The sequence below is a fragment of the Procambarus clarkii genome, chromosome 9 (genome assembly GCF_040958095.1).
Source record: "Procambarus clarkii isolate CNS0578487 chromosome 9, FALCON_Pclarkii_2.0, whole genome shotgun sequence".
Classification (NCBI taxonomy): domain Eukaryota; kingdom Metazoa; phylum Arthropoda; class Malacostraca; order Decapoda; family Cambaridae; genus Procambarus; species Procambarus clarkii.
In genome coordinates, this window is record NC_091158.1 from 36,266,246 (window position 1) to 36,290,827 (window position 24,582).

The window sequence follows — 24,582 nt, forward strand, 5'->3', positions numbered from 1 at the left end:
ACTCAAACCGCCAAACTACCTGTCTTGCTGCCGGCTCCTCGCTGATTGGTCGCCGGTCTGGCTGCCACTACACTCCACCCCCCATACTACTTGATGTCTGGGGCCGCCACGACCCTCAGTCCTCAGAATATTCAGTGCTGTTACACGGTTAACACTTCTTCCTGGTAGACGTAAGCTTTGGCGTACGTGTACTGAGAGAGGTGATAGCTTAAAGCCAATATTCTGCACCTCCCATTTTTTGTATACTGCACTTCTTGTTATTTTGCTCACTTGTCTTAACGTAACTTTTCATTTTGCCATTTAATTATTCTTATTATTTTGATTGATTGATTTTATTATAACGAATTTGTATGTCCATTTTATTCATGTTTTGTTTATTTAACGGTAATTAAAATTCCATTGTTAAAATTTACTTGTGTTTTTGTGTGTCTTCTCCTTACCTTACCACAGACGAAGTTCCAGATTTTCTATTTTTTTTTTTAATACTATGTGACGAGGCCATACCCCTAGCTTTGAACAGCCGAACACCAACGCGTTACCGTCACATATTATATGGGGGCCTGTCCTAGGAGCTTCACTCAGGTACTGGTGCCAAGTGGTAATTTATGGTAAGCGTATTTAACTTTGTTAACGTAGCTTTACTATTTTTCATATTCAATTTCATTTTTTTATAAGGTGCGGTGTAATGTGCATTACGAGAGTAACATATGGTGAAGGTGAGACAACTTTGGATTACGTGGTGACTGTAGGCCTCAAGTCATACTCTTAATTGGTCATCTCTCCCTCCGTGTTATTACTCGTGTTTACCATCTTTGTCCCTTGGATATTTCTCATTTTTGACAGATCATCATATTGGTACCCTGGTACTGTGGTCTGCCCCGGGTCAAGAGTACCCAATCTTCTGCAATCTGACTGTAGGAGGACAAAGAGGGCCATAGTTCCTCTAGCTCGAACTTTAGTTGCTGAATTGGGACCTCAGCAGCAGTTCTCGTCACCAGTTGACACCTCGCACCCCTACACGTCAGTCAGAGATGATGATACATACAACGGTAGGGAATTAGCTTACTTTTTTCAGAGCACAAAAGTTCGCTAATTCTGTAAGTATCATATTAAATTCAGTAGGAAAAACTTGCTTTATGTCCTATAGAGACTTGGCAAGGTATGCCTACATCCTTGGACTACCAATTTAACTTTTGAGGCAATTAACTGTTTCATTTGTTTTCGAAACTCTGTTTCATTTGTTAGTAGGATTTTCTTGCCCTTATCCTCTTACATGAGTACCGGGTACAAGATTTCCTGCGCCCTTGATTTAAATTAATCATTTAACATCTTTTACTTAACTTTAATTGTTAAAGATCTCACAGGATAGGTATCAGTTGCCACGTTGTCCTGTTTCTGACATTCACTACTGAATATTCGTGTACATTTATTTGCTAATTTCACCATGTTTCGTCTCCAAGCTTTCCGTGCAGATCCAGCAGGTGCAATAGGGACTTTAGGTCATGCCAAGAAGACTGAATTACAAACTCTTGCACATGAGTATCAACTAACAGTTCCCTACCAAGCCAACAAGAGTGAAATACACAACCTGTTGCTGGATCATTTCTTAGAGCAAGGTAAGATAGACTCTGAAACTCATGAAACTTACTATATTGCAGATAAAACTGATTTGGCGACGATGAAAACTCAAACTAGAGCTGGCCAAGATTGAACGTGAACAGCAAAAGGGAAGCCCTCGAACAACAAAGAGAAGCGGCTGCCATACGAAGGGAAGAACAAGAACGAGAAATCACCCTCAGAGAACGCGAAGCTGCTTTGAGGAGAGAAGAACACGAACGTGAAGGGTCGCATTACTCCGTGAACGTGAACGAGTACAGCTTGAAACAAAACAACGAGAGTTGGCGATACAACGTGAGCATGACAAGCAACAAGCGACTCTGGCTCTAGAGTGTCGTCAACGAGAATACACGTTGGAAACTTCACACCTCGCTCAACGCCAGCAAGCTACTGCCAATCTTCCCGTCAGTTTTTAATATATCACATGCAAGTAAGTTAATGCCATCCTTTGTAGAAGCAGAAGTTGACGTGTTTTTCACCACCTTTGAAACCCTTGCTAATCAACTCAGTTGGCCTGTCGACCAATGGGCCACACTTCTCAGAGTCCATCTTACAGGTAGAGCTGCAGTCACACTCAGTACTTTGGCGTCTGAGAATGACTACCACACTCTGAAACAAGCAGTGTTGGACGCCTACCTCCTCTCTACTGAAAGTTATAGAAGGAAATTCCGTGACCACCTGAAGGCAAGTACCACTACCTTCCTCGAGTTTGCTAACACAAAACGGAGATATTTCATGAAATGGCTGGAAGCAGCACGTGTCTCTACTTTTACAGAACTCGTCAACCTGATGCTTGTTGAAGAATTCTTGAGACGTGTGCCGCCTCCTGTCCGCCTCTACTTAGCAGATAAAGAAGAAACCGACTACCTGAAGTGTGCTAAGTCGGCTGACACTTACAGCCTCATCCACCGGCTGACACCCGAACCATCCTCCAGTAAGAAGTCGTAGTACAGTTACGAGAAAGTGAGCCCCGATCAAGCTGGCTCGCAATTGTACTGCAAGTATTGTAGACTCTATGGACATACCATAGACAAGTGTGGTAAGTCTCAATACAAGGGAACCACTGACCAACAAAAACCCAAACCAACTCCTCCTAAGTCCGGTAAGCCTGTGATGAATGTTGGTGTTAATGTTAATGATCTTTCTCTTTTCAGTAACCACCTGTATACTGGAACTGTCTCTGCCAACGGTTCAAATCCGGAGGGACGTTTCAAATTGAAGATCTTGAGGGACACAGCGGCTCTTCAATCGATCATCTTGAAGTCGGCTGTGCCCAACATCGTCTACACCGGAGAAACTGTCTTCATCACTGACCTCACTGCTACCACTCCATACCCTCTCGCCAGAGTCCACCTGGATTGTCCCTACGTGAACGGAGAAGTCCAAGTCGCCGTCAGGGAAAAGCCTTTTCCCATGCCTGGAGTGCAACTTCTCCTAGGCAACGACTTGGCAGAAGACCTGCAACCGACCAACCTGATCGTCATGGACAAACCCCAGGTGTGTAACTCTGTGCCAAGTAACCCTATTCTAGCGTATGTTCCAGCAGAGGTTCAAGAGAGTGATGAAGTTTCTCCTCCGGTTCTCGTGACCACCCGTGCACAAGCCGCACGTCCACAGCCAGCTGACTCTACTGCTACCGCTGTCCCTCAAGACCCTCAGAAACTACCCCCGCATCTGACCAAGTTGGAGTTCCGTAAGTTGCAGAGGGAAGATCTTACTTTAACACCATTGTTTTTTCCAGGCTGAGACTCAACCCGACAGTATTCCTGGGTTCTTCCTAGAGAACGACTTGCTCTACCGCAGATATAGACCCAGTAAACTGAAGGAGGAGGACGATTGGGCCAACATCGAATAACTTGTGATTCCCACCAGCCTGCGGCCCACTATTCTACACCTGGCCCACGGAGCGCTCTCCCACTACGGCTTCAACAAGACTTACCATGGAATTCGTCAAGACTACTACTGGCCAGGTATGGTAAATAACGTCAAACAGTACGTAAAACAGTGTCGTACATGTCAGATGGCAGGCAAACCGAACATCTCCATTCCCAGAGCGCCACTGATTCCCATACAGGTGCCTGCGGAACCTTTCCACAGACTCATAATAGACTGTGTTGGTCCTTTACCTCGGACCAGTTCAGGTAACGCCTACATCCTAACCATCCTGTGTCCTACCACCAGATTTCCCATAGCAGTTCCAGTGAAGAACATCACGGCTGCTACGGTTATAAAACATCTATTGAAGATCTTCACTCAATACGGATTTCCCAGGGAGATTCAGAGCGACTGTGGTACCAACTTCACCAGTGATCTCTTCAAAAGGACACTGGAGGAGTTCAACATCAAACAGGTATTGTCCAGCCCCTATCATCCTGCTTCACAGGGTTCTCTTGAACGTAGTCATCAGACTATCAAAGCACTCTTGAAAAAGTTTTGTAGTGAAACCTCGAAGGATTGGGATAAGCAGATTGACCTTATAATGTGTATTTACAGAAGTCTCCCCAATGAGTCCCTAGGAGTATCTCCTTATGAGATGCTCTACGGCCGTAAGTGCCGTACTCCCCTTAAGGCTTTCAAAGACTCTCTCCGAGATGCCACCTTCAGTGAGCATCAGAATGTGCCCCAGTTTCTTCAAAACCTTCAACACATTCTAGAGAGAGTCCACCGTTTTGCCCATGATAATCTATTGAAAGCCCAGGAGAGAATGAAGACTCATTACGACCAGACCAGCAAAGTAAAAAAATTCAAGCCGGGAGACTTCGTCCTTGCATACTTCCCTATCCCAGGTTCACCTTTACAAAACAGGTTTTCAGGACCCTACCGCGTCAAAGAGTGCAGGAATAACAACAACTACGTAATAGAGACTCCAGATAGGCGGCGGAAGACCCAGCTGTGCCACGTCAACCTCCTGAAGCAATATAATGGTACTCCTCCCACTGTCCTGACTAACTGTTCTACCTTCACAGAACCCTACATCCACAGTGCGACCTTCCCAGCTTCTCCTCCCGAAAGCACTGACAAGGAGTCAGCGCTTTCTAATTCCGAAATCCTTAATGATCTTCCCAAATACTTTCAGGATAATAATCGCGCTCCTTTGCCATATTCTAATTCCACTCTCACCTCGTCAGATAAGCCCTTCATCCTCCATGTCGACGCCAGTGGTACCGACGTTGGTGGTGTCGTGATGCAGCAACGAGGCGAGAAGAATACACCTGTCAGCGACTACTGCTACAAGGAACTAAAGAACAATTAATTGGCAAGGAGCTACTCTCCATCCTCCTGTAGCTCCAGCACTTCACTCCACACCTGAAAAGTGCTCGGTCCACCATCAACACGGACCACACCACCCTACACCTCCTGCAGCACGCCCACTTCTCATCTCAACGTCTTCTACTATGGGCTTGCTAACTGCAGAAATTCAACCTGGAGACACGCTATACCAAGATTCCGACAACACCTTAGCCCATGATCTCTCCAGAGTTTATGAAGTAGAAGCGACTCCATCCATTACTCCACCACATAACGACGTACTTCTTCCAGAACCGCAGGCTTCGGGGGAGAGTTGTGACGATAATCTCCTTCAAGAGATTGAGCCTGCTCTTCCCTCCACAAATACGTTGTTACATCTATATAAAACTACTATGGAAGAAATGTCCAACAACGACAACAACATCTCCAAGGTTTGCCAGAGCGCAAAACGTATGCAGCCAGGAACATCTGCTCAGACTCAAACCGCCAAACTACCTGTCTTGCTGCCGGCTCCTCGCTGATTGGTCGCCGGTCTGGCTGCCACTACACTCCACCCCCCCATACTACTTGATGTCTGGGGCCGCCACGACCTCAGTCCTCAGAATATTCAGTGCTGTTACACGGTTAACACTTCTTCCTGGTAGACGTAAGCTTTGGCGTACGTGTACTGAGAGAGGTGATAGCTTAAAGCCAATATTCTGCACCTCCCATTTTTTGTATATTGCACTTCTTGTTATTTTGCTCACTTGTCTTAACGTAACTTTTCATTTTGCCATTTAATTATTCTTATTATTTTGATTGATTGATTTTATTATACGAATTTGTATGTCCATTTTATTCATGTTTTGTTTATTTAACGTAATTAAAATTCCATTGTTAAAATTTACTTGTGTTTTGTGTGTCTTCTCCTTACCTTACCACAGACGAAGTTCCAGATTTTCTATTTTTTTTTAATACTATGTGACGAGGCCATACCCCTAGCTTTGAACAGCCGAACACCAACGCGTTACCGTCACACATCCAACAGATGGCGCTGTTAAAAACAACACAATCTTTCCTGTCACAGGTGTGGCATGTATGTAGGAAATATATAAAAACACGCGCCTATTCGAATGCAACGTTGTGTCAAAATTATAAATCAATTGGTAAAGAGGTTTCGAAGATTTCCCTACCATGAAAAAATACAGTTTTTCAAAAAAGCATGTTTTTTTTCTCGTCACAGACGTGACATCTATATAATATGAATATTTAAAAACGCTCGGATGCGAATGGAACGATGTGTGAAAATTTCAAAGCAATCGGTAAAGAACTTTCTGAGATTAGCGATTTTGAACAAACGAACATTTACTTTTATATATATATATATATAGACATATATATATATATATATATATATATATATATATATATATATATATATATATATATATATATATATATATATATATATATAATGTCGTACCTAGTAGCCAGAACTTGCATAGTAGGCTGAGAAGTGTGTTCTGGCTAATAGGTATGACATATATATATATATTATTAAATATGACCGAAAAAGTAAGATTAATAATTCTAACACGAATTTTCTCAATCTTTCGTACATTTCTTTTCACTGTTGGAGGTAATTCAAAAGAAGAATTGTTAATAGATAAGTGGTAATTTATAAAATTAATAGATAAGTATAATAAGTGTTAGAATTATTAATCTTACTTTTTCGGTCATATATAATAATATATGTCTACAGGAAAGACTGCTACCAAAATATACTAATATATATATATATATATATATATATATATATATATATATATATATATATATATATATATATATATATATATATATATGCGAACAAGCCTGAATGGTCCCCAGGACAATATGCAACTGAAAACTCACACCCCAGAAGTGACTCGAACCCATACTCCCAGGAGCAACGCAACTGGTATGTACAAGACGCCTTAATCCACTTGACCATCACGACCGGACATAATGAGGTTATAGCCGAGGCTATTTGAACCACCCCACCGCCGGCACTCGGATAGTAATCTTGGGCATAACATTTTACCAAATCACCTCATTCTTTGGGGCACACGTGAGGAACACAAATGCGAACAAGCCTGAATGGTCCCCAGGACAATATGCAACTGAAAACTCACACCCCAGAAGTGACTCGAACCCATACTCCCAGGAGCAACGCAACTGGTATGTACAAGACGCCTTAATCCACTTGACCATCACGACCGGACATAATGAGGTGATAGCCGAGGCTATTCTATATACATACCTTACCTATGACTGGAGAAAACATGCTTTTTTTTTTAAAAAACATCGACATCTGTTGGATGTAAGAGTAACACACGCTGTAATCTCCCAAAGTTCTTCACCAATTGCTTTGAAATTTTGACACAACATTCCATTCGAATATGCGTGTCCTTTTATATACCTACTATTATATACCTACTATATAGATACCACCTCTGTGACAGGAAAAAAACATGCATTTTTGAAAAACAGCGCCATCTGTTGCACATAATAGCAACATGCACGTTATACTAAATGTCACGAATTCCATTTGAATGTTCCCGATTGCATTGATAAATTTTAATTTCATAGGTTTTGATTTGTTTTATTTTTATTGAATTATTTTGTGTGACATTGTGTTAGAATTGAGCTGTGTTGTTTACCATACCGATCATTTCGTAAGTATGCCACACCTGTTACAGGTAAAACTATACATTTTTTAAAAAACAGCGCCATCTGTTGCATGTAAGAGGAACACACATGCTATTCTAAATATGTAACAATTCCATTTCAATGTTTCTATGTTTGTTAAATTGAATTTTCATAGATTTTTATTCATTTTTCATTTTGATTTAATTTTGTGTGAATTGCGTTGGAACTGAGCTGTGTTGTTTACCATACCTTTCACTTTGGGAGTATAGTTTATTTTTTTACTTTTCATATTTTCATTTCATTTTTTAACTGTTTTTCTTATATTTCAGTGATGGGAACATCACATCACTTGATGTTCCCAATTTTCTGATGTGAACATGAGACCATTTGGGAAGGCATCGGACGAGGGAGTGGGGAATGGTGGGGATGACGAGGGGACGGAAGTGAGAGATGATGTGGAGGACGAGGGGACAATGGAGGGGGTAATGGTGGGGAAGGACGAGGGGACGGGGGAGTTTTGGATGGTGGGGGACGAGGGAATGGGGGGACTGGAGAATGGTGTGTAGGACAAAGGGACAGGGAAGTGGGGCATGATGGGAAGGAAGAGGTAATGGGTGAGTGGGGAATGGTGGGGAGGACAAGGGGACGGTGGAGTGAGGAATGGTTGGGAGGCCGAGGAGGTGGGGGAGGGGGGGACTGGGGGACAGGGATGGTTTCAGGGGACAGGAATATATATATATATATATATATATATATATATATATATTATATTATATATATATATATATATATATATATATATATATTATATATTATATATATATATATATATATATATATATATATATATATATATAATATATATATATATTATATATATATATATATATATGTGTGTGTATATCACGAAAATAAACACGTGATTAAGAATGTGACAATGTCAGACCACAGAGGAAAAATGAAACAGGAAATTTCCTTAAGTACTTTCGTATATATTCGTATATTATTTCGTATATATGACCTTCTGAAGATGTATTTAATATACGAAAGTACTTAAGGAAATTTCCTGTTTCTTTTTTCCTCCGTGGTCTGACATTGTCATATATATATATATATATATATATATATAATATATATATATATATATATATATATATATATATATATATTGGTGTATACTGGCAGCAGGTTTTCTTTCAAACATGTTTCATTGAATATGACCGCATATTCTGTATTTATTATTTTCTGGTTTAGGGCTTCTATCCCTCTAACTATTTTCTTAGCATCAGGCCTTAATTGAAATAGGAGTTCTCCAAAACTCATTTTCGTACTTTTAAGGAGAAGAAAAGAAGTGATTTACTATAGAGTGTATTACACCTATTTGTATAATTTGCACGACGTTTCGAACCTCCATGGTTCATTCTCAAGTGAACAGATCTTACAATACTAGTTGATTTTATACCCGCATTAGGTCAGGTGATAATACAATGAAGGTGAAAAACATGGGGGGATACATAAGGGATAAATGTGAGGTGAAACATAGAGGCTGCAGAAGGCTTATTGGCCCATACGAGGCATCTCCTATCTAAACACAAAGATTAATCCAGTGTAATTGGCCTGTTATGTTGGACATTGTCTTCTGTGTTGGCATCGATATGTTCTTGTCTTGTCCTTACTCTCATGGTGGGTAGAGTAAATAGTTCCGTGATTTGGGTGTTCATGGTAGGTCGCTCTATTCTTATGTGAATTGCCTCAAGAATTTGTAATCTTCTTGAATCTTGGGTTTTGTCTATTATGCAAGTATTCTTGTTCAACATTTCTCTTGTTAGATTAATGTCATGGGCTTGTCTCATGTGATTCCTAGGGGCACCAGATTGAAGATGGCATGTCAAACGCCTCGTCAGCTTGGTCGACGTCATACCTATGTACTTACATTGAAGGTTACATCCTTCGTGGGGGCAAGTGTACATGTATACAACGCTTGACTGCTATAAGTATATAGAAACACTCCCCAATTCGAATGCAACGCCGTGTCAAAATTTCAAAGCAATCGGTAAAGAGGTTTTGAAGATTTCTTTCACAAGAAAAACATATGAAAAACAAAACATTTCAAAAAGAGCATGTATTATTCCGTCGCATACGAGACATCAATATAATTTGTACATAAAAACCTGATCGGATGCGAATAGAACATTGTGTAAAAATTTCAAAACAACCGGTGAAGAACTTTCGGAGATTAACGATTTTGAACAAACGAACTTTTCCATTTTTATTTATATATTAGGCACTTGAGATATGGGTGTCACCAGTTTTTTTTTAATGAACTGGGTACGAAGCAAATTGAAACAAGAAGAGTCGGAACTTCAACGTGAAAATACAGATGGGGAAATGTACACTGCATTATGAAAACCACGAGTTACTACTGGAACCCAATTAGGAGAACCAGCAGTTGCTACAGCTGGACCCCAACTATGAGAACCAGCAGTTGCTACAGCTGGACCCCAACAATGAGAACCAGCAGTTGCTACAGCTGGACACCAACTATGAGAACCAGCAGTTGCTACAACTGGACCCCAACAATGAGAACCAGCAGTTGCTACAGCTGGACCTCAACAATAAGAACCAGCAGTTGCTACAGCTGGACCCCAACAATAAGAACCAGCAGTTGCTACAGCTGGACCCCAACTATGAGAACCAGCAGTTGCTACAGATGGACCCCAACTATGAGAACCAGCAGTTGCTATAACTGGACCACAACAATGAGAACCAGTAGTTGCTACAGCTGGACCCCAACAATAAGAACCAGCAGTTGCTACAACTGGACCCCAACAATGAGAACCAGCAGTTGCTACAACTGGACCCCAACAATGAGAACCAGTAGTTGCTACAGCTGGACCCCAACAATGAGAACCAGCAGTTGCTACAACTGGACCCCAACAATAAGAACCAGCAGTTGCTACAGCTGGACCCCAACAATAAGAACCAGCAGTTGCTACAGCTGGACCCCAACAATGAGAACCAGCAGTTGCTACAGCTGGACCCCAACAATAAGAACCAGCAGTTGCTACAGCTGGACCCCAACAATAAGAACCAGCAGTTGCTACAGCTGGACCCCAACAATGAGAACCAGCAGTTGCTACAGCTGGACCTCAACAATAAGAACCAGCAGTTGCTACAGCTGGACCCCAACAATAAGAACCAGCAGTTGCTACAGCTGGACCCCAACAATGAGAACCAGCAGTTGCTACAGCTGGACCCTAACAATAAGAACCAGCAGTTGCTACAGCTGGACCCCAACAATAAGAACCAGCAGTTGCTACAGCTGGACCCCAACAATGAGAACCAGCAGTTGCTACAGCTGGACCCCAACAATAAGAACCAGCAGTTGCAACAACTGGACCCCAATAAGAACCAGCAGTTGCTACAGCTGGACCCCAACAATAAGAACCAGTAGTTGCTACAGCTGGACCCCAACAATGAGAACCAGCAGTTGCTACAACTGGACCCCAACAATAAGAACCAGCAGTTGCTACAACTGGACCCCAACAATAAGAACCAGCAGTTGCTACAGCTGGACCCCAACAATGAGAACCAGCAGTTGCTACAGCTGGACCCCAACAATAAGAACCAGCAGTTGCTACAGCTGGACCCCAACAATGAGAACCAGCAGTTGCTACAGCTGGACCCCAACAATAAGAACCATCAGTTGCTACAGCTGGACCCCAACAATAAGAACCAGCAGTTGCTACAGCTGGACCCCAACAATAAGAACCAGCAGTTGCTACAGCTGGACCCCAACAATAAGAACCAGCAGTTGCTACAGCTGGACCCCAACAATAAGAACCAGCAGTTGCTACAGCTGGACCCCAACAATGAGAACCAGCAGTTGCTACAGCTGGACCCCAACAATAAGAACCAGTAGTTGCTACAGCTGGACCCCAACAATGAGAACCAGCAGTTGCTACAGCTGGACCCCAACAATGAGAACCAGCAGTTGCTACAGCTGGACCCCAACAATGAGAACCAGCAGTTGCTACAGCTGGACCCCAACAATAAGAGCCAGTAGTTGCTACAGCTGGACCCGAACAATAAGAACCAGCAGTTGCTACAGCTGGACCCCAACAATGAGAACCAGCAGTTGCTACAGCTGGACCCCAACAATAAGAACCAGCAGTTGCTACAACTGGACCCCAACAATAAGAACCAGCAGTTGCTACAGCTGGACCCCAACAATGAGAACCAGCAGTTGCTACAGCTGGACCCCAACAATGAGAACCAGCAGTTGCTACAGCTGGACCCCAACAATGAGAACCAGCAGTTGCTACAGCTGGACCTCAACAATAAGAACCAGCAGTTGCTACAGCTGGACCCCAACAATGAGAACCAGCAGTTGCTACAGCTGGACCCCAACAATAAGAACCAGCAGTTGCTACAGCTGGACCCCAACAATGAGAACCAGCAGTTGCTACAGCTGGACCCCAACAATAAGAAACAGCAGTTGCAACAACTGGACCCCAACAATAAGAACCAGCAGTTGCTACAGCTGGACCCCAACAATAAGAACCAGCAGTTGCTACAGCTGGACCCCAACAATAAGAGCCTGCAGTTGCTACAGCTGGACTCCAACAATGAGAACCAGCAGTTGCTACAGCTGGACCCCAACAATAAGAACCAGCAGTTGCTACAGCTGGACCCCAACAATGAGAACCAGCAGTTGCTACAGCTGGACCCCAACAATAAGAACCAGTAGTTGCTACACCTGGACCCCAACAATAAGAACCAGTAGTTGCTACACCTGGACCCCAACAATAAGAACCAGCAGTTGCTACAACTGGACCCCAACAATGAGAACCAGCAGTTGCTACAACTGGACCCCAACAATGAGAACCAGCAGTTGCTGCAGCTGGACCCCAACAATGAGAACCAGCAGTTGCTACAGCTGGACCCCAACAATAAGAACCAGCAGTTGCTACAGCTGGACCCCAACAATAAGAACCAGCAGTTGCTACAGCTGGACCCCAACAATGAGAACCAGCAGTTGCTACAGCTGGACCCCAACAATGAGAACCAGCAGTTGCTAGAACTGGACCCCAACAATGAGAACCAGCAGTTGCTACAGCTGGACCCCAACAATGAGAACCAGCAGTTGCTACAGCTGGACCCCAACAATAAGAACCAGCAGTTGCTACAGCTGGACCCCAACAATAAGAACCAGCAGTTGCTACAGCTGGACCCCAACAATAAGAACCAGCAGTTGCTACAGCTGGACCCCAACAATAAGAACCAGCAGTTGCTACAGCTGGACCCCAACAATAAGAACCAGCAGTTGCTACAGCTGGACCCCAACAATAAGAACCAGCAGTTGCTACAGCTGGACCCCAACAATAAGAACCAGCAGTTGCTACAGCTGGACCCCAACAATGAGAACCAGCAGTTGCTACAGCTGGACCCCAACAATGAGAACCAGCAGTTGCTACAGCTGGACCCCAACAATAAGAACCAGCAGTTGCTACAGCTGGACCCCAACAATAAGAACCAGCAGTTGCTACAGCTGGACCCCAACAATAAGAACCAGCAGTTGCTACAACTGGACCCCAACAATGAGAACCAGCAGTTGCTACAGCTGGACCCCAACAATGAGAACCAGCAGTTGCTACAGCTGGACCCCAACAATAAGAACCAGCAGTTGCTACAGCTGGACCCCAACAATAAGAACCAGCAGTTGCTACAGCTGGACTCCAACAATAAGAACCAGCAGTTGCTACAGCTGGACCCCAACAATAAGAACCAGCAGTTGCTACAGCTGGACCCCAACAATAAGAACCAGCAGTTGCTACAGCTGGACCCCAACAATAAGAACCAGCAGTTGCTACAGCTGGACCCCAACAATAAGAACCAGCAGTTGCTACAGCTGGACCCCAACAATGAGAACCAGCAGTTGCTACAGCTGGACCCCAACAATAAGAACCAACAGTTGCTACAGCTGGACCCCAACAATAAGAACCAGCAGTTGCTACAGCTGGACCCCAACAATAAGAACCAGCAGTTGCTACAGCTGGACCCCAACAATAAGAACCAGCAGTTGCTACAGCTGGACCCCAACAATAAGAACCAGCAGTTGCTACAGCTGGACCCCAACAAAAAGAAGCAGCAGTTGCTACAGCTGGACCCCAACAATAAGAACCAGCAGTTGCTACAGCTGGACCCCAACAATAAGAACCAGCAGTTGCTACAGCTGGACCCCAACAATAAGAACCAGTAGTTGCTACAGCTGGACCCCAACAATAAGAACCGGGTGTGGAGCGTTGTAGTAATCATTCCGTATTAGGGACTTAGGCGGAAGTTACGAGTGTGTGTGGTGATCGCGGAGGTCAAGTGGTCTATGGGTATTGGAAGTGTATTGACCTAATAGAGTATGTTAATATATTATTATTTGTCAGAGTCTATTCTTGGTAATTAAATGACAAAACACGACGGCCTTTAAATACCTTCCATATGTTCATTCATTGTGTTCCAGTACAAACCGAGTGGTACGCCTCAAGGGTCTGGTGTGTGTAGGAGTATAGGTGGTAGTAACGGTTGCTGAGGCAAGGTGTTATGTGTTGTGTAATCGCTGTGTTCGGAATGAACCGGGGTTTAGCGTCACGACATATTTGGTGGCAGCGCAAACAGGTTTTGGAACACTTTGCGAGATGAAGGAAGTGTGGTTCTGGTTTAGTTGGTGAGGGAATGTTCGGGAAATGGTAGACGTCGTGTTGTGGTGAGAATGGTGGTGACTAGACGGAGGAAAGAAGGGTCAGGTGAGACCAGGTCAGAGGAGTTAGTTAATTAAAGGGACTAGGCCATTGTGGGGCACATGAGGGGTTTATTTCTTTCTTTCTTTCCAGATTCCCGCAACGAGAGACGGCTAAGATGCAAGTCTGGATCACTGAAGCATCGGGATCCAAAACAAGTGCAGTGTTCGTAGTGCGGATTATACAGTGTTCGTAGTGCGGATTATACAGTGTTCGTAGTGCGGATTATACAGTGTTCGTAGTGCGGATTATACAGTGTTCGTAGTGCTGATTATACAGCGTGGCGAGGTAAACTAGCGCGGGTGAATGTGGGCCAGCGTGGGCCATATGCGGGCCAAGCGAGCCGCACCTTGGAGCTTGTTTTATATCTTTGGTAAGGCGGAAATAGTAAGAAACCGTTGCTAAGGTGAAATTAAGCGTGAAAACTACGTAATTTAAAGTTAATTAAATTTCATGTAACGTGTAAATCGAATATTTTAAGGATAATGAAATATTACCTAAAGTACTGTGCGAGTTCCAGCGTTGTCAGGTGTAGATACAGAAAATAGGCGCAGCGAATTATGGACGCCTTGGCATAGCGAGCGACGCATAATTTGACGTCTGGGGTTCACCGTCTAGTGTACCCTAGAGAGGGCCATGGAGATTTTTAGTGGGTGCAGGTATCATTATGGAGCGTGTCCCGTTGGTGGGGGTGTGTGGCGCCGGGAGTAGTGCATGGTTGTGTATTGGTGTTTGGACGCCAAGTGTAGTGCATGATTATGCATTGGCATTTGTATGCCGGGTTGTGTAGTGGAGTGCACATGTAGTGGCTTATCAGCATAATGCATAGTATTTACTGTAGTGAATTGTGCATGTTTTGACTGTTGATATTATGGATGTAGTATAGTGCATGACATTGTTGGCATTGTAGCGATTAGGTGTAGCATGTGTAGCATTACTGGTAATTTTAACGCCGTGTGTTGATGGCGTTGGGGACGCCGGGTGTTGTGTTGATGGCGTTGGGGACGCCGGGTGTTGTGTTGATGGCGTTGGGGACGCCGTGTGTTGTGTTGAGGGCGTTGGGAACGCTGTGTGTTGTGTTGAGGGCGTTGGGGACGCCGTGTGTTGTGTTGAGGGCGTTGGGGACGCCGTGTGTTGTGTTGATGGCGTTGGGGACGCCGGGTGTTGTGTTGAGGGCGTTGGGGACGCCGGGTGTTGTGTTGAGGGCGTTGGGGACGCCGTGTGTTGTGTTGAGGGCGTTGGGGACGCCGTGTGTTGTGTTGAGGGCGTTGGGGACGCCGTGTGTTGTGTTGAGGGCGTTGGGGACGCTGTGTGTTGTGTTGAGGGCGTTGGGGACGCCGTGTGTTGTGTTGAGGGCGTTGGGGACGCCGTGTGTTGTGTTGAGGGCGTTGGGGACGCCGTGTGTTGTGTTGAGGGCGTTGGGGACGCCGGGTGTTGTGTTGAGGGCGTTGGGGACGCCGTGTGTTGTGTTGAGGGCGTTGGGGACGCCGTGTGTTGTGTTGAGGGCGTTGGGGACGCCGTGTGTTGTGTTGAGGGCGTTGGGGACGCCGTGTGTTGTGTTGGGGACGCCGTGTGTTGTGTTGGGGACGCCGTGTGTTGTGTTGGGGACGCCGTGTGTTGTGTTGATGGCGTTGGGGACGCCGGGTGTTGTGTTGATGGCGTTGGGGACGCCGGGTGTTGTGTTGATGGCGTTGGGGACGCCGTGTGTTGTGTTGAGGGCGTTGGGGACGCCGTGTGTTGTGTTGAGGGCGTTGGGGACGCCGTGTGTTGTGTTGATGGCGTTGGGGACGCCGTGTGTTGTGTTGAGGGCGTTGGGGACGCCGGGTGTTGTGTTGAGGGCGTTGGGGACGCCGGGTGCTGTGTTGAGGGCGTTGGGGACGCCGGGTGTTGTGTTGAGGGCGTTGGGGACGCCGGGTGTTGTGTTGAGGGCGTTGGGGACGCCGGGTGCTGTGTTGAGGGCGTTGGGGACGCCGGGTGTTCTGTTGATGGCGTTGGGGACGCCATTGGGTGGTGTAGTGTAGTGGCGTTTGGACGCCTGGTATGGAGTGTGGTGTTGTGGAGTATATGGTGGCGCAGGGGCGCCAGGTAGTGGTCGGTAAGGTGAGTATTGGCGTAGCAAGGTCGGTGCGTTAGGACGCAGGAAGTGGTTGTAGGGATGTGTGGTGTTATAATGAGGTCATCAGTGGTTGGGATGACCAGAGGTAATGGTGTGTTGGAGTGGGTAAGTCTTATGGATAAGATGAAATGTGGATAATTGCAGGAGTTGGTGGCTGCAGTAGGCGAGCCAAGTCGATATATCTACACGACTCATAAAAGACTAATAAAAATTCATTATTTCATTAAAATTTTCATTAATTAAGTCGGAGTGGGTAAGTCTTATGGATAAGATTACAATGTAGAATTTCAAAATTTCAGGTGTTGGTGGTTGCAGTGGACGAGCCAAGTACATACATTAATTTCTCATTAATTAAGTTGTTACAGGAATCTCGCTGGAGGCGAGCCAGTGGCAGTATGATGCTTTAGTGACATTAGTTGTGAAATTATTTTAATGAGGTATTTATTGTGATAATGTATGTGTATGTATATACTGTATATTACCTCATCGGCACCATTACTGAGTGTTAGGCTTGAGAAGGTCCCCCGGGATCATGTCACAGAGCTTCAGGTAGAGTAGAAGGGAAGCTATGAGGCTACACTCAGTTATTCTAGAAAAAAAGGGGGGTGGAAGTGAAGCCAACGTGACGTTATTGGCGAAATTCGCCCCCTGACATCAAAGCAGGGATAAGGGCCAGCTGCAATGGTTTTTGCAGCTGCGCTCAGGCTATATACGGGGAGAGAGTAAGGAGCCGAGGGGGTTATGTAATAATGGGATCGAGCCAGGGGGCTCCGAGGGAATATTTTGCAGGTACAGCGGTCGGGAAGGTGTGAATACAGGTGGACACACTCTGGGCGGATGGGCCTAGAGCAGAGAGCTGTGAGGGATCTACAGCGTTCTGGGATTGGTGCCCTGGAACTAGACGTCAGCACAGACCCAAGGGAACATGACCCTGGGGTAGGAATCTCCGTTGCTCTGGAGGCCAGGATCACGTTACCTCAGAGCAACGATGGGACATTGACAACATTCACCAGGCTGGACAGCCTGGGTTTTGTCTGGGTCATGGAGGATCTATGACCTAGCAACCATGGGACACGAAGACAAGAGAAGTGATGCTGCCAATTGTGGAGGAGGCCAGTGAAACATTGTGTGATCATTGTAAGCCTTATGTCAAAAGTACAGGGCAAGATGTTAAAGTATAATTAACTTATTACTAAGGATGAAGAACCTTAGATATATATGTGTTGTGTATATATTAATGACTAGTGTCATTTCTGTTTAAGTGCCAGCATTCTGGTCCATGTAATTTTATGGTTATGTTTGTATGTAATTATATGTCAGCAGTTTAGGTATATGTGCATTGTTGGAGATGGGAAAAATTATTACAGACTATTTTACCTGTGCTATGATGTGAATATAATGTATATGTTGGAGAAGTGTTGTGAGTCATGTCGGGGAAAATTTTAATTTATTTCATTGTGTGTATGATGAATTTATTGGATGATTTTTTAGTTGTACACATATGGTGGGTGCATCCTCCAGGTCCTTGCACTAATGGAACCATTGCAATGATGCATATGGGGACATATGCGTGTTTAAGGAGGGGAGTGGTGTTGTAATCCACAAGTTAGTAGGAATTATTAGCTAGAGGATCATTACTACAACACTTAACGAATGATGATTGAAAGTACATGTAAGTAGACAGACTATGGATCACATATCTAAGAAAGGTCAATGGATTAAGACCGAAGCTGTTTAGCCAAATTAATAATTCCTGGAAAGAGGAATTATTCTTCGTCAGGCTTCTAGGATCAAGGTTACCGCTCTAGGGATAAGGTTAATCGGATTATACCTTCCTCGAGAGGCGTGGTGAAATGATTGAGGCCATGGTTGGCTGGAGTCAGTCTGATTGTGGAGGTTGAATTAGCAAGTCCTTTGGATTCCCGTTTGTGGCAGCAGCGAAGTGTAGCAGACAGCTATGCGAGAGCCTGTTGTGATCTTAGTGACCAAGTTAAGTCTGCAGTATGTGAGTATTGAATGTAAGACTAACCGGGTGTGGAGCGTTGTAGTAATCATTCCGTATTAGGGACTTAGGCCGAAGTTACGAGTGTGTGTGGTGATCGCGGAGGTCAAGTGGTCTATGGGTATTGGAAGTGTATTGACCTAATAGAGTATGTTAATATATTATTATTTGTCAGAGTCTATTCTTGGTAATTAAATGACAAAACACGACGGCCTTTAAATACCTTCCATATGTTCATTCATTGTGTTCCAGTACAAACCTAGTGGTACGCCTCAAGGGTCTGGTGTGTGTAGGAGTACACGGTGGTAGTAACGGTTGCTGAGGCAAGGTGTTGTGTGTTGTGTAATCGCTGTGTTCGGAATGAACCGGGGTTCAGCGTCACGACAATTACCTTACACTGACCTATCCTGTTCCTTTACACTGTCATATCCTGTCCTCCTTACAGAGTAGGCGACTGTGGCTGCGGTCACCGAGCAGTGAGGTGGCTCTGGCTACGATCACCGAGCAGTGAGGTGACTCTGGCTACGATCACCGAGCAGTGAGGTGGCTCTGGCTACGATCACCGAGCAGTGAGGTGACTCTGGCTACGATCACCGAGCAGTGAGGTGGCTCTGGCTACGATCACCGAGCAGTGAGGTGGCTCTGGCTACGATCACCGAGCAGTGAGGTGGCTCTGGCTACGATCAACATGCGGTGAGTGTATACACTGCTGGCAATATTACCTCTGAGTTGATGTGATTTGCCGAGGTGAGGAACACTGAGACACACCTGAAGCAGCGGCCGAGGTGAGGAACACTGAGACACACCTGAAGCAGCGGCCGAGGTGAGGAACACTGAGACACACCTGAAGCAGCGGCCGAGGTGAGGAACACTGAGACACACCTGAAGCAGCACCACCAGTGTAGGTGTCCAGACGGTAGTCGCCTCAGACCTGCCTAAACTTTCCTAGTCTCCCTTTATATGTTCTCTCACCTCCCTCTGGCTCCTCCTAATGTAACTCCTCCCACTGTAACTCTTCCCACTGTAACTCCTCCCACTGAACCTCCTCCCACAGTATCTTCTCCCACAGTAACTTATCCCACAATAACTTCTCACTGTAACTCCTCCCACAGTAACTACTTCAGTAACTCCTCCCACAGTAGCTCTTCCCACTGTAACTCCTCCCACTGAACCTCCTCCCACAGTAACTCCTCCCACAGTAACTCCTCCCACAGTAACTTCTCCTACAATAACTTCTCACTGTAACTCCTCCCACAGTAACTCCTGCCACAGTAACTCCTCCCACAGTAACTCCTCCCACAGTAACTCGTCCTACAGTAACTCCTCCCACAGTAACTCCTCCCACAGTAACTCCTTCAGTAACTCCTCCTACAGTAACTCCTCCCACAGTAACTCCTCCCACAGTAACTCCTCCCACAGTAACTTCTCCTACAATAACTTCTCACTGTAACTCCTCCCACAGTAACTCCTTCAGTAACTCCTCCTACAGTAACTCCTCCCACAGTAACTCCTCCCACAGTAACTCCTCCTACAGTAACTCCTCCCACAGTAACTCCTCCCACAGTAACTCCTTCCACAGTAACTCCTCCCACAGTAACTCCTTCCACAGTAACTCCTTCCACAGTAACTCTTCCAACAGTAACTCCTTCAGTAACTCCTACAGTAACTCCTCACACAGTAACTCCTTCAGTAACTCCTCCCACAGTAACTTCTCCCACAGTAATTCCCCCAGTAACTCCTACTACAGTAACTCCTCCTACAGTAACTCCTCCCACAGTAACCCTTCAGTAACTCCTCCCATAGTAACTCCTCCCACAGTAACTCTTCCCACAGAAACTCCTCCCACAGAAACTCCTCCCACAGTAACTCTTGGCTCAGTAACTCCTGGCTCAGTAACTCCTCCCACAGTAACTCCTCCCACAGTAACTCCTGGCTCAGTAACTCCTCCCACAGTAACTCCTGCCACAGTAACTCTTGCCTCAGTAACTCCTGCCTCAGTAACTCCTGCCTCAGTAACTCCTCCCACAGTAACTCCTCCAACAGTAACTCCGCCACAGTAACTCCTTCAGTAACTACTCCCTAGTAACTCCTCCCACAGTAACTCTTCCCACAGTAACTCCTCCCACAGGAACTCCTGGCTCAGTAACTCCTGCCTCAGTAACTCCTCCCACAGTAACTCCTCCCACAGAAACTCCTGCCACAGTAATTCCTGCCACAGTAACTGCTGCCACAGTAACTCCTGCCTCAGTAACTCCTGCCACAGTAACTCCTGCCACAGTAACTCCTGCCACAGTAACTCCTGCCTCAGTAACTCCTCCCACAGTAACTCCTGCCACAGTAACTCCTGCCACAGTAACTCCTGCTACAGTAACTCCTGCCACAGTAACTCCTCCCACAGTAACTCCTGCCACAGTAACTACTGCCTCAGTAACTCCTACCACAGTAACTGCTGCCACAGTAACTCCTGCCACAGTAACTCCTGCCACAGTAACTCCTGCCACAGTAACTCCTGCCACAGTAACTCCTGCCTCGGTAACTCCTGCCACAGTAACTCCTGCCACAGTATCTCCTGCCACAGTAACTCTTCCCACAGTAAATCCTTCGGAAACTCCTGCCACTTTAACTCCTCCCACAGTAACTCCTGCCACAGTAACTCTTCCCACAGTAAATCCTTCGGAAACTCCTGCCACAGTAACTCCTGCCTCAGTAACTCCTCCCGCAGTAACTCCTCCCACAGTAACTCCTCCCGCAGTAACTCCTGCCTCAGTAACTCCTTACACAGTAAATCTTGTCACAGTATCTCCTGCCTCAGTAACTCCTGCCACAGTAACTCCTCCCACAGTAACTCCTTCAGTAACTCCTCCCTTAGTAACTCCTCCCACAGTAACTCCTTCCCCAGTAACCCCTCCCACAGTAACTCCTCCCACAGTAACTCCTCCCCCAGTAACTCCTTCCACAGTAACTCATCCCACAGTAACTCCTCCCACAGTAACTCCTCCCACAATAACCCCACCCACAGTAACTCCTCCCACAGTAGCTCCTTCCACAGTAACTTCTCCAACAATAACACTTCCCACAGTAACTCCTGCCATAGTAACTCCTCCCACAGTAACTCCTCCCACAATAACCCCTCCCACAGTAACTCCTGCCATAGTAACTCCTCCCACAGTAACTCCTCCCACAATAACACTTCCCACAGTAACTCCTGCCATAGTAACTCCTCCCACAGTAACTCCTCCCACAGTAACTCCTCCCACAGTAACTCCTGTCACAGAGACACTAGAAAGATTTTTCAGTGTCAGATTAGGTTACTAATGTTGTATGAAGTGATGTGGTGAAGGTAGACTCCATACACAGTTTCAAGTGTAGATATGATAGAGCCCAATAGGCTCAGGAATCTGTACACCAGTTGATTGACTGTTAAGAGGGGTGACCAAAGATCTATCTCAGCCCTCGCAAGTACACCTATGTGCGTACAATTAGGTGAATACCTTATGCCTCATCCTCCCGACAATTTACCCACCTGATAACTTACGTACATGATGACTTACTTGCCTGATAACTTACCCACCTGATGAGTTACCCACCTGATAACTTACCCACATGATGACTTACCCACCTGATACCTTGCCCACCTGATGACTTACCCACCTCATAACTTACCCACATGATGACTTACCTACCTGATACCGTGCCCACCTGATGACTTACCCACCTGATAACTTACCCACATGATGACTTACCCACCTGATAACTTACCCACATGATGACTTACCCACCTGATACCTTGCCCACCTGATGACTTACCCACTTGATAACTTACCTTCAAAATTACTTTCCCACCTGCTAACTTACCTATAAAATGACTTACCCACCTGATAACTTACCCACATGGTGACTTACCCACCTGATAACTTACCAACATGATGACTTACCCACCTGATAACTTACCCACATGATGACTTACCCACCTGATAACTTAACCACATGGTGACTTACCCACCTGATAACTTACCCACATGATGACTTACCCACCTGATAACTTACCCACATGATGACTTACCCACCTGATAACTTACCCACATGATGACTTACCCACCTGATTACTTACCCACATGGTGACTTACCCACCTGATAACTTACCCACATGATGACTTACCCACCTGATAACTTACCCACATGATGACTTACCCACCTGATAACTTACCCACATGGTGACTTACCCACCTGATAACTTACCCACATGATGACTTACCCACCTGATAACTTACCCACATGATGACTTACCCACCTGATAACTTACCCACATGATGACTTACCTACTTTTTTTTTGCAGGCCCACTAATTGTTTCACGTTTCTGTCACGGCGGAGTATGAGTATTTATGACTCGTATGGTCGCTTCAATAAGATTATGCCCCATGTATTTAACAACTTCTTCTGCTCTGTTGAATCTAAGTTGAAATCATATTGGGTTTGTAACTTTACACAGTGTTAGATAATGTTCCAGTGGTCTGTCTGACATTTCTCCACAGTGCTGACACTTCCTCTTATCTTCCGGAACCTGTAAGACTATTTTCCATGCACATGGGTATCCAAACCTGATGCGATGTAAGATATTTCTGTTGTTCTACTGTTCCCTGTCATCAAACTAAGTGGTTCGTAGTTTGTTGAATTCTTGTACCAACCCGCAGATAGTGATGTTGCAACTGCTGTGTTGTGGTCACTGTGCATCTTCTGCACAGCTTTATTTCTAATAACTTGCTTTACCTGTGCTGGTTTCTGTGGTATGTAAATATCTCATTTTTCTCTTAGTTACCATTTTTACAGCTGCGTCTGCTGTGTTTTCCTATTATTTCTACAAGACTTGGCACCCAGTTGATAAGTATCAGATGGCGTTGACGATTGAGTACTCACCTGGCTGTGTCTGCGAGGGTTGAGCTCTGGCTATTTGGTCCCCGCCTCTGTTTACATTAATGACCCACCAGTCGACTTACCCAGCGGGGATCCTAAACCACAGTCTTTTTTGCATCTTGCCTTACTTTCCTGTTTTCTTCTTAATAAACTGCCGTCTTTACTAGCATTCTTCTCTGCACACTGCCTGAACACTACTTGCAACAACTGGACACCAACTATGAGAACCAGCAGTTGCTACAGCTGGACCCCAACTATGAGAACCAGCAGTTGCTACAGCTGGACCCCAACTATGAGAACCAGCAGTTGCTACAGCTGGACCCCAACAATAAGAACCAGCAGTTGCTACAGCTGGACCCCAACAATGAGAACCAGCAGTTGCAACAGCTGGACCCCAACTATGAGAACCAGCAGTTGCTACAGCTGGACCCCAACTATGAGAACCAGCAGTTGCTACAGCTGGACCCCAACTATGAAACCAGTAGTTGCTACAGCTGGACCCCAACAATAGAACCAGCAGTTGCTACAGCTGGACCCCAACATGAGAACCAGTAGTTGCTACAGCTGCACCCCAACATGAGAACCAGCAGTTGCTACAGCTGGACCCCAACAATGAGAACCAGCAGTTGCTACAGCTGGACCCCAACAATAAGAACCAGCAGTTGCTACAGCTGGACCCCAACATAGAACCAGCAGTTGCTACAGCTGGACCCCAACTATGAGAACCAGCAGTTGCTACAGCTGGACCCCAACATGAGAACCAGCAGTTGCTACAGCTGGACCCCAACTATGAGAACCAGTAGTTGCTACAGGGACCCCAACTATGAGAACCAGCAGTTGCTACAGCTGGACCCCAACATGAGAACCAGCAGTTGCTACAGCTGGACCCCAACATGAGAACCAGCAGTTGCTACAGCTGGACCCCAACATGAGAACCAGCAGTTGCTACAGCTGGACCCCAACTAAGAACCAGCAGTTGCTACAGCTGGACCCCAACAATAAGAACCAGCAGTTGTACAGCTGGACCCCAACAATAAGAACCAGCAGTTGCTACAGCTGGACCCCAATAATGAGAACCAGCAGTTGCTACAGCTGGACCCCAACTATGAGAACCAGCAGTTGCTACAGCTGGACCCCAACAATAAGAACCAGCAGTTGCTACAGCTGGACATAAACTCTGTGTAAAGAAAACACAAAAAACATAATACGAAAACTTTACATT

The 24,582-nt window shown here is 45.5% G+C and overlaps 1 protein-coding gene and 1 pseudogene across 1 annotated transcript in view; one reads left to right on the plus strand and one right to left on the minus strand.

Moving 5' to 3' along the window:
- The window catches only part of LOC138362735 (serpin B3-like), a 65,229-nt pseudogene extending 45,854 nt beyond the window's left edge, over positions 1–19,375 (minus strand).
- LOC138362736 (serpin B3-like) overlaps positions 1–24,582 on the plus strand; it is a 433,705-nt gene that overhangs the window by 391,916 nt on the left and 17,207 nt on the right. The gene's annotated exons all lie outside the window — the stretch shown is intronic.